Source organism: Pangasianodon hypophthalmus, chromosome 18, assembly GCF_027358585.1.
Source record: "Pangasianodon hypophthalmus isolate fPanHyp1 chromosome 18, fPanHyp1.pri, whole genome shotgun sequence".
Classification (NCBI taxonomy): Eukaryota; Metazoa; Chordata; class Actinopteri; order Siluriformes; family Pangasiidae; genus Pangasianodon; species Pangasianodon hypophthalmus.
The window spans coordinates 17,662,040-17,672,043 of record NC_069727.1 but is presented as its reverse complement, the minus strand read 5'-3'; the positions used below and the strand labels follow the sequence as shown (position 1 = coordinate 17,672,043).

Below are 10,004 nucleotides of genomic sequence, written 5' to 3'. Positions count from 1 at the left end.
TCTAGATATTGCAGATGTTGAGATTTTGAAATGTTTTCTTAAATGTGTGCTAATACACTGGTAAATAATCCACAACAGCAGAACTCCTATTACTTCTGCCACATATCATGGAACATGTCCTTATTTTTAAGCCAAGGAAGTGTGTGAGATAATGTCATGTTGAGTGTTCAAGGCAGATAGTTTCACACACACAGCCCTTCCATTTCCTGAGACATTGCATACAGCTCACAGACTCGCCCTTTTTGCGCTAACACTTCATATTGCACTCGGTTTATGCAGCACTGGTTACTGAGATATAGACTGTAGTGTCCTGTTCAGTATGTTCAATTAATTTGTACACGTCTTAAAGACCAACCCATGCTACTAACATGACGGGCTGATAACAGCTGATCATTGAGTAGTAGGGCCGGTGGGACGGCCTCGCCCTGCCGTAGTTTGACCTCAGTGCTATCCCCCTTGGAGCGAGAGGAAGGAAATCCCTGTGATAGTAGGCCCTCTTGGGCACAGAGGAATGCCGCTTTAGAGGCTCCTTTGGAAAAACAAATTGAAGATCCGCTGAATTCCTTTTGGAGAGAACGATATTCTCTTTAGTTATGCCTGTCGATATTGTCAGTGGGTTAGGAATAAGGTATGCTGCAATGTAACGAATATTTTCACAAGGCCTTAATCTCTAGGGTTGTGCGCTCTGAATCAGTATTCAGATTTGTATGAGGAACATTATTTGTTAAGCATGCCCAGTATATATGTCTGGTATTTTCCCAAAAGTAGACTTTGTCACACTGGGGTATTTGCGAAACCAAACATTAGACTATCATGCTATCTGTGGCTTTTACAAACACATTACTGAACTCTTAAGACACACTTTACTGTATTCACAACATGCACCGAGAGTTGCTAGATGGGAATTTTTAGGAAAACAGAAGGAGTGAAGGGGAAAGAAGACGCTCCTGGGAGGAAAGGCGGGAAAGAGGTGATGGCGGTGGGGGTTGGCTCACTTCCTCTTCAGGCCAAAGGGCCTTGTGAAACCTGGTGGCATTGTCATTCTTTCCTTCCTGTATTTGGTCACGTTGGATGCACTAAAGGGAACCAAACATATTTGAAGGCATCAAGAAATAACTGACCTGTGATCCACAGTTAGCCGTTTCATTCACGTAGGCTTGTTCGTCCACTCCGTGGCATGGGGTCTACAGTTTGTAACGCTACCATTTAAATAGCTAAGCAGTTCACTCCCATCATTGTCTTCATTAGGCATGTATGCTTCAAAAAAAGGAATTAAGGGGATTAGACTTGTTTATATGCTGCGCCCCTTTTCCCCCACACTAACAGCCTGCAGACTTTCATGTGCACTAGCTGAATGCCCTTAACTCCCTTACATTTCCAAGCCATAAGGCTTTTTATTCAGTAACTACATAGACAGCAGTGTGATCATGATGAGGAGTGTGGTAGCATTCAGAGTTGTTTTTAAACTGTTTTTTTCCCCAAATGCTTGGTGTTATAGTTAAATCTTGTGAATTACCCAATTACCAATTCAAATTTCAAAATGCTAATTGCTCTGCTCAGCTGAGTTTGTTTTGTGGCTTGGGTTTAGCAGAGGGACATAAACTCATAAACACATTTTTTCTACATTATGGGCAGTGGATTTGTGTTTTCAGCAGCCATTTTTTCCCCAGAGGTCTTCCAAACAGAACAGTCTGGAGAATTTCACTGGAGAAAAATACTTTGAAAGTACTGTAAAAAAATACTGAGGAAAGCTGTCCCATCCAGCAGCTAATTCAGTTTAAAAAATATGGCTTATTCTAATACCGAAACTTCACTAAGTCATTGGCAACGTTTACATGCACATCAATATTCCGATACTAATCAGAATTTGGCGATATTCTAATTAGTACTGAGTCATGCATGTAAACGCTGCAATCCGATTGCCCGATTCAGATTAAGACAATATTCTGATTACCCAAATTCCGATTCCCGTCCCTGGAATATGCCTGTTTTAATTGGAAATTTGTCGCATGTAAACACCTTTATTCAGGAAATCCAGTGAACGGAGATATATGCGTGTGCTCAGTCCGCAAGGAATTGTGGGTGCTAACAGATGCTTAGCTGTAGGTATTTAGGAATAGCAACTCAGGCTTACTTACAACAACCATGTATACAGGAATATTCCGATGCCTGTACGCATATAAATATATTCGGAATATGGCTGCAACCCGAATACATACCTTAAACGGAATTTGATGTGCATGTAAACGTAGTTAGGCGAGTTTGTTCATGTGTGAGAGCACATTAAATGTCACTCTTGTTTGTGGAAGTTGGTGACGTGACTAATGGCTAGAAGCATTGGTGCATGAAAATGGGTAACTACAGATAGTATGATAGTATGGCCTAATTCCTAGTTATGAAGCTAATATTTGAATAATGATAAAGCAAGTTACTTGACCAATAGATAGAGATGAATCATGGATTATACGCTGCCTTCGTGGAGGTTATGCATGTCGAAACAGATGCCCTGCCATTTGGCACAGAGCGTAGTCAGTTTGTATTGATCCGGTTTCCTGCTGCCCATTTTCCTCTTGTGTTCTGCATCCCAACCAGCAGTTTGTCACCGGGCTTTTCACAGCAGCCAGCATCGTCTCAGCCGTGTAGAGACACTTCTTTCACCTGGGAAATGCTGTGTAGCTGTGTGCTGATTTTGGTGGGGGTTGGTCACTTTAGACAAGTTATGTAATTGTCTTGGACATCAGCAACCTGTAGGCGAGGAGAAGCAGGTCTGCTGTGGGTGGTGAGTAGGCGAAGCGCTGTCACCATTACCGTGCCCTCATTATATATCTGTTATGTCCTCCTTTATTTTTACTTTATATTTTACTGTTTTCTGATATGAAAATAAAGCAGACGTGAATTGCGTCAATAGCTTTCTGTTATCAGAAAACCAAAAAATAGCTGCAGGTTCAGTAACAGTAACGTTATTTAGTAATGTTATAAAAAACAAGCGCCTGTTAAGTACTGTTTAGATGGGATAAGATCTCCAGACGTATGTCTGTTAAGTTACGTTGCCAGAGGACATCCTTAGTAATTATGATCGATTTGCATGGGATAAGCAGTCTTTATATAAACCACAGAGATGAGAACGTCTTCACAGCATACACATGGCTGTCACACTAAAATTTCCATGCACGCTACATACCTCATTTTAATATAAAGCGACTGTTTTGATCTTTATTATAAGTGCTCGTGAGGCTCGTGGCTGCACAAGGTTTCTTTGATCATCTAGGTGACATGACCATAACATATGCACGCTGCGCCTGTGCCTGGAACTCAATATCCTGCCTAAAACCCCCAGAAGTGTTGCTTCTCTGACGTCATGTGTAGCTTATTGTTCTGCTTTCTAAACTGTTTTGGTTTCGGTGTGAGATGCCAGAAAAGAGTGAACACTTCCTGGAGTGTCCCTATACAGCAGAAAAAGCGCATTAACATTAAGCACTTTGCTAACATTTCATTTCAGACAGGTTATTATCTGGAGTATATCTACAGGTCATTTTAGAGATGGTATTGTATGGTGTAATCTTTCCAGATCTTTCCACACACCATCCATAAAAATGACTGACATGACTGATTTGGACTGGACTAAAATCCCAGAAATGCTCTGGTAGTAATTACCCCGCCCCTTCATGTAAAACTAGTCCAATCCATATAGGACTTTAGACATACGGTTTTTAAAATGTGTCTTTTTCCACTCAGCATGTGCTTTACATGTTACTGTGTCTTCTGAAAGATACATATCAGTGATTATAATAATAATTTAAAGCTCATTGTAAATGAATGACACAGATTCTCATCAGTTCCTTTAATCTAATTCTCAGTAAGAGATGACTGGAATTGAATTGACAGGTTTTCCCCCCCTGTTTTTTTTTTTTTTTTTTTTTTTAAGGTGGGGATTTCATGCACAGATTCTCATGCAGGTTTGGTATAAGATATAAGATTCCTGCAGCAGAGGCTAAATCGATTTGTTTTGTTCATTTGCATTGTTTAGAGCCAAAACAGTTTGGGTGGAAATGTGAAACTTGTGTTGTTCCCTGAGCATTGCTTTATACGTGTTTTTCCCTTTTCCCTGACAACCTGTAACCTAGGTGAGGTGATTGACTTGCAAATGACATGCTGAGTTTGTGTGCTTTTGACCAGTAGGCGCCCTTATCCAGAGCGACTTACATTTATCTCATGTATACAGCTGAGCAGTCGAGGGTTAAGGGCCTTGCTCAAGGGCCCAGCAGTGGCAGCTTGGTGGTCCTGGGATTTAAACTCTCAGGCTACGTTTACATGACAACGATGTAGTCAAAAACGTTTTCAAAAAGTTTCACGTATACACGGCAACGTTTTCAAAACAATTCGCGTTTACACATATCCGCGATAACGGCCAAAAACGCCCTATTACCTATGCCAGGCCAGCAGTTTGCCTTTACAATAAACACGTACTGCGCATGTCTACATACCTAACACGTACTATGCACGCGCGTGATGTCACCGTTTTCAAAGATTCCCGTATTGGGTGTTTACATGGAGACGATAATGGCGACGTTTTCAAAAACTTGCACTTTGAAACCTGTTTTCAAAAATATGCGTTTTCAGTCCCCAAAACGCCGTTGTCGTGTAAACGAACAGGCAAAACGCATAAAAAGCTTCCTGTTTTTGGCTGAAAATGTTGTCGTGTAAACGGCCCCTCAACCTTCCAATCAGTAGTCCAACATCTTAACCACACTTTATATATAACATATAGGTTGATATTTACAAGTGAAATAGATCACCCAGAGACACCTAGTACTTGTATAACTTCTGTATCCTTCATGATGTACCTTCTCTGATACATTTCTTCATTATCCCTGCAATAAAGTTGTGTTTTGGTGCTGATGGTGTTTAAATGGGAGCCTGAGCGTGTTGAGTGTTTAAAGAGGGGTCTCTATCTCTACGAGTGCTTTGACACAGAGCTGGATTGGTCAAGGTGGGCCTGATGAGACTCGTACAGCTGCTCCAGTTGGCCTCTTTATAGGCGTGTACGCAAGACACGGCTACATCCAAAACATTATCATAGAGGAAAGCAAATGATGATCTGACCTTAATGCAGCTATTGCTATATACTGTGTCACGGTGATCTTTGCATAGGCTTGGAGTACAGTCTCATATTAGATGCTTAATAAATATCAGATAACTAAAATTTTATTTTAACAGCAGTCAGCAAAATCAGGACTCATTTTAACGTTTCCATATTTTACAGTATAAAGCTATAGACGATGATTAAACCGACTTAAAAAAAAAAATTTTCAATGGGGAATTCCCATGATCTTTCTTGAGGTAATTATGAAGTTTAGACTAAGCTGTTTTTTAGAAAACTAGCCAAAATGCTGATGGCTATAGAGCATTTCTATTCACAGTGTAATTGAGAAGTGTTGCTGTAGCAGTAGAGTTGTCAGATTTTGTGTTAAAGTGGCGCTAAACATGATATTAATATGTTTTTTATTCCTCCAATGCTGTGTAAACACAAACCTTGGACCTTTTCAAATCAAATTTGCATCACTTTATGTGCTTATATGGTGCATGATAACACATTTATCAGAAATGAGGTCATCTGACCGTTATGAAGTCAGTCAAATCGGAATTATTTTTTTCCCCTCTTCAAATCAGACTACCACAAATGCAAATATCATTCCTGCTTCCTCTCACATTTCTCTGTACAGTAATGCCAATAATAACTACGCATCGGGTCTTTCTCCCCTTCTCACCCTAATCATGGCCGGCTGACATGTTGTCAGCCGACCTCCAGAGAAAATAGTCTATGTGTTGAGGGCTTCATTTTATTGCTCCTCCAGTGACTGATTGTTTCAAGATATGATGTTTGTTCTTCTTCATGACCCATGTAGCTCAAGCTATCGTGATGTTACTGAGTTTCAAAAAAGTGCCCAAGTGACATTTTGCTCATGCTTGAGACAAATAAGTGTCATTTGTACATACAAACTGCCATAAGGCAGGAAGATGTGAACAGGGCCTCAGTTTTCACCTGGATCAGAAGAACTCCAAGCATACAAATGTTTTGTGACAGGCGCAGACTATAACCACTCAGAGTTCACTAGAGGAGTGAAAAACAAGTTCTGATAGGTGATAGACATGTCATTGTGCCTCTTATGAACAGTCTGCCTTTGATGTAATGGCCCTGGCACATGTTACCTTGACATGATTACATGGTCTCTTCTACACCTGAGCCTGAAATTAGCTCCAAAAAGGCTTCTTTGGCAGCAAACAAGCTGTATTTGTTTTTGCCCTGCTGTGGTTGCATTAATAACAGGCAAGAGCCATGTGTTATGCACTCGTTACCACTGGTTTTCTTTGTCATTTACCTGTAAACCTGGTAAAATGTCCGGAATCATTATGATGCCTGTAGTTGACTTGCTACACATCACTTCTTCTTTCTTGTCTGCTTTCACAGGGTAAGTAGTTCCTCTTATTTATTATTCAGCACATTTTTTCTAAAAAAGGGCTTGCCGTTCAATGAGTTTGTTTCATGTAGGTGATTTTAACCAAATGGCCTTTGGATGTAGAGAGCAGGATTTGAGCTAAAGTTTTCAAATTTGGTAGCCGTCCCATGTTTCAAGTCTAGATTGATCTTTCAGTGAAAATGCAGTGATTCAGGCCAATCACCTCCTTGACGTCATCAAAAATCCTCTTCGTGCTCCCAAGTGGCTTAACAGTTCGCCCCATCGTCTAGAGATCAAGAGTACAAATCCCGACAATGCCAGAGCCATAACCGCAAGCCAAGGGAGCAAAATTAGCCGTGCTCTCTGGGTGGGAGGGATAGCACACTCTCTGTCCACTGTCAATCACAGCAACACTAGCCAATCATGGGGATCTGTGAGCTCATGTATGTGGAAGAGAGCAGATAGTGCTTTCTTCAGAGTGTTTTATGCCGTTCTGGGTTGCGGCACGGGCAGTAGTTTGAAAAGATGCAGTTGGCTGCCTGCATATGTCTTGGAGGAAGCATGTGTTAGCCCTCACCCTCCCCGGTTGGTAGCTGTCATATGATAGAGAACTTGCTCCTGGGTGGGAATTGGCAGGTGAAAATATTAGGGAGAAATAAACAAATACAAAGACCATATTCAACACTACATGGTGGGTCACTGGAGGACTAGTGGTTAGGCATTCTCTCACGCTCTCACTGCCATGGCCCGGGCCCCTCGCTTCCTGACCAGGGAACCAACCCCAGTGTCGCCACAAGACAGTGCCCTTCTCAGTGCCGGTCCCAAGCCCGGATAAAATTGGGGAGTGTTGTGTCAGGAAGGGCAACTGGCATAAAAACTGTGCCAAATCAAATATGCGGACCAATGATCTGCTGTGGTGACCCCTAATGGGAACAGCCAAAAGAACAACATCATTATTCAACACTACGTGATAAGGAAAGGACAGTTCTTCAAATGTGGGAAAATCGTGTTCAGATGGTATGTGGTACTGGTTCTGATGGAGTGGTACCATTTACCTGCGGGAAGGTTCTGAAACAGATAGTTTGTGTGGGGATCGTGGTGTTTTTTTTTTCTCAGTTCTCCTGATGACATGCAGCTCCTGAATTGAAAGCTGCTGCTGCTAATCAGTCATCCTTTCTGCTGTGCTCACAATTCACTGCAGTCTGGTCTTCAAGCAGGAGGAGGCTTAGCTGAACCACGCGCTTACTGATGGCTATCTTTAGAACTGGGAAACAGCTAGTCGAGAGATTGTTGCCACAATGTCTGTAGAAAAAATATTCGCTGACAAGCTTTTTTTTTTTTTTTTTTTTTTTTTTTTTTTTTTTTTTTTATTATTATGGTTGTTTTTATTTCCCATTTGAGATCTTTAGAGATTAGGAGGAATTCGAGTGACTCCACCTTACTCACTGCACTGCTGTTTCTAGATGGAGATGGGGAGGTCTTACAGAAGTCAGTCACCGTCACTGCAATGGTTTCTTGTGATTGACTAGCCAAATCATGTGCTTCTAATGTTGATTTTTCTGCTTTTGGAATGTTTAACTTAGTTTTTCTGACAGATTACGCAGAATCCGTGGTATTTCTGGCTCTGTGGTGAGCGCTCTGCCATCCAACGAAAGATAAACACGCTCTAATACTTGGTTCATGCTTTTCATCTGGCCAGAGTTCTTCAGGAACATGTTTGAATATCTCAAGGAACCCACGGTTAAAAATTTCAGCTTGACATCTGGAAGGTCTCAGTGCTGAAGGTATAGAGATGTTTAGAATCAGAGCACCTGGAAAGAGGAGCTAAGCTGGGGTCAGAGAGCAGGGTACGGGTGAAAACTGAAGACCCTAGGGACTTATAGTGTACTGTGCAGTAGAAACACAGTAACAATTATACTGTGGGAAATCCAAAATTAAGTGTTAAATATTTTACTTTCTTGATAAACTGGTAGCAGAGAAGTGAAAGGAATTATGAAGCACAGCAAGGTCAATCTTGCTTGCCTTTTCATGCTATTTGAGAGAATTGTGTCATTTGAACAAGAGTTCTAAAAATAGCCCACTAAGCTTCATGTCCTTTTTACCGAGCCGTACCATTGTGGCACACAGTCTGTGCTTTGGCTGCCTGGCTATATCGAGGCCTTTGTGTAATTGCTGCTGCTGTGTTTCTGCTCTGCTAGAGAGGTATTCAGTGTGACTTCAGGGATATGTAAGCTTGAATATGGATGCTTTTGATTCCACAGGATTGGAGTTCCCTTTGGGGCTGTTGTGCAGCTGTCTCTGCTAGTCTAAGGCGTAAAGCAGGTAAGATGTTCAGCATGGCTGGTCGAAAGGACTGCTGTATTAGAGCTTGGGAAGCAAAATATTCCCAGCGCCCTCAAAGGCCCTAGGGAAGTTCATAGATTTTATTTTTCCTTGTGGTTGTGCATGTTTTCTCTGCATCTTCTTCTTCCCACTCTGAAAACATGGCCAATTTTGCTCTCTTGGACTCCTGGCCACAGATGGCTCTGGCATTGTCTGGATTTGAACTCACAGTCTCCAGACGACGGGGGAAAAGCTTTTCTGTAGCGAGACTCGGGAGGCGTTCTCTGTGTCCTTCTAAAGGAAAAATCCAGCATGAGCAACTTGCATAGCACTATTTATAATCAATGGTGCAATAGATTTATTTAATGTTTCGATTCTGCGATGATGTTTTCAGTTTAAACTTGTTTCATGAACAGGTTGGTCTATTTTAATTTCCTACATTACCCATAATGCTGTTCAACTGCAAGCTTATTAGTGGTGCCAGTGGGAATGCATCTTTGCTTAAAGAGAGCAATGCAGCAGTGCTTTAATGTTTTAGTCTGTCCAATTCTCTTACTTCCTCATCTGTACACTCTGCTCAAACACAAACGGTTCGAAAGCTTTTATGCTAATCCTGCCATCAGCGCCATCATTGTGTAGCCGCATTGCATTCTGGAACTTTGAGTCCTGCGCTTGCTGTCTCCATATGCTACTACTTTTGATTTCTCATTAATATGACATTGAATATAATTTTTTTAGTAGTGAATAGTGAAACCTGACTGTTATTCCTTATGTTAGGAAACTTTCTTCCGTTAAGCATCATTGTAACTGCACTATCAATGTCTCCCTGTGATGTCTGCTAGCTTTTCACAGGAATAATGAAAATACAGCACCAACCAGCATATTAGCACCAGAATCACTAAACACACAACAAACATTTCACTATAAACTTCTTTAATGTGTTTCAGGATGGTGTTTTCCTTTAAAATCAGTTACTTGAAGGTTTGTGGGAGTTTTACTAGCTTCTAAGGCACACAATCAATTGGGGGGGATTAACATGTCTTCTTGCATTACACTATGCAGCTATGTTTTAGCTCAAACGTCGCCTGACCTGTCCAAATGTATTGCTGGGTTTCTCTCACAGTGACGTGACGAGACTCCCACTGCTGCATCACTTGGGAGAGATTGAAGGTTTATGAGAAGCTTGTCTAAAAAGTGAGCTAATCATTCCTGTATTTTTTAGGG

The 10,004-nt window shown here is 41.4% G+C and overlaps 1 protein-coding gene across 3 annotated transcripts in view; it reads left to right on the top strand.

Annotated features, from left to right (window-relative positions):
* rap1b (RAP1B, member of RAS oncogene family) overlaps window positions 1-10,004 on the top strand; it is a 57,056-nt gene that overhangs the window by 1,499 nt on the left and 45,553 nt on the right. The window contains exon 1 of one of the 3 annotated variants that reach the window (XM_053241635.1): window positions 8,762-8,780. The exons of the other annotated variants lie outside the window; for them this stretch is intronic. The gene's annotated coding sequence lies outside the window, so the exon portion shown is untranslated. Of the gene's footprint in view, window positions 1-8,761; window positions 8,781-10,004 lie in introns of those variants that run through there. 3 annotated transcript variants of the gene reach the window in all.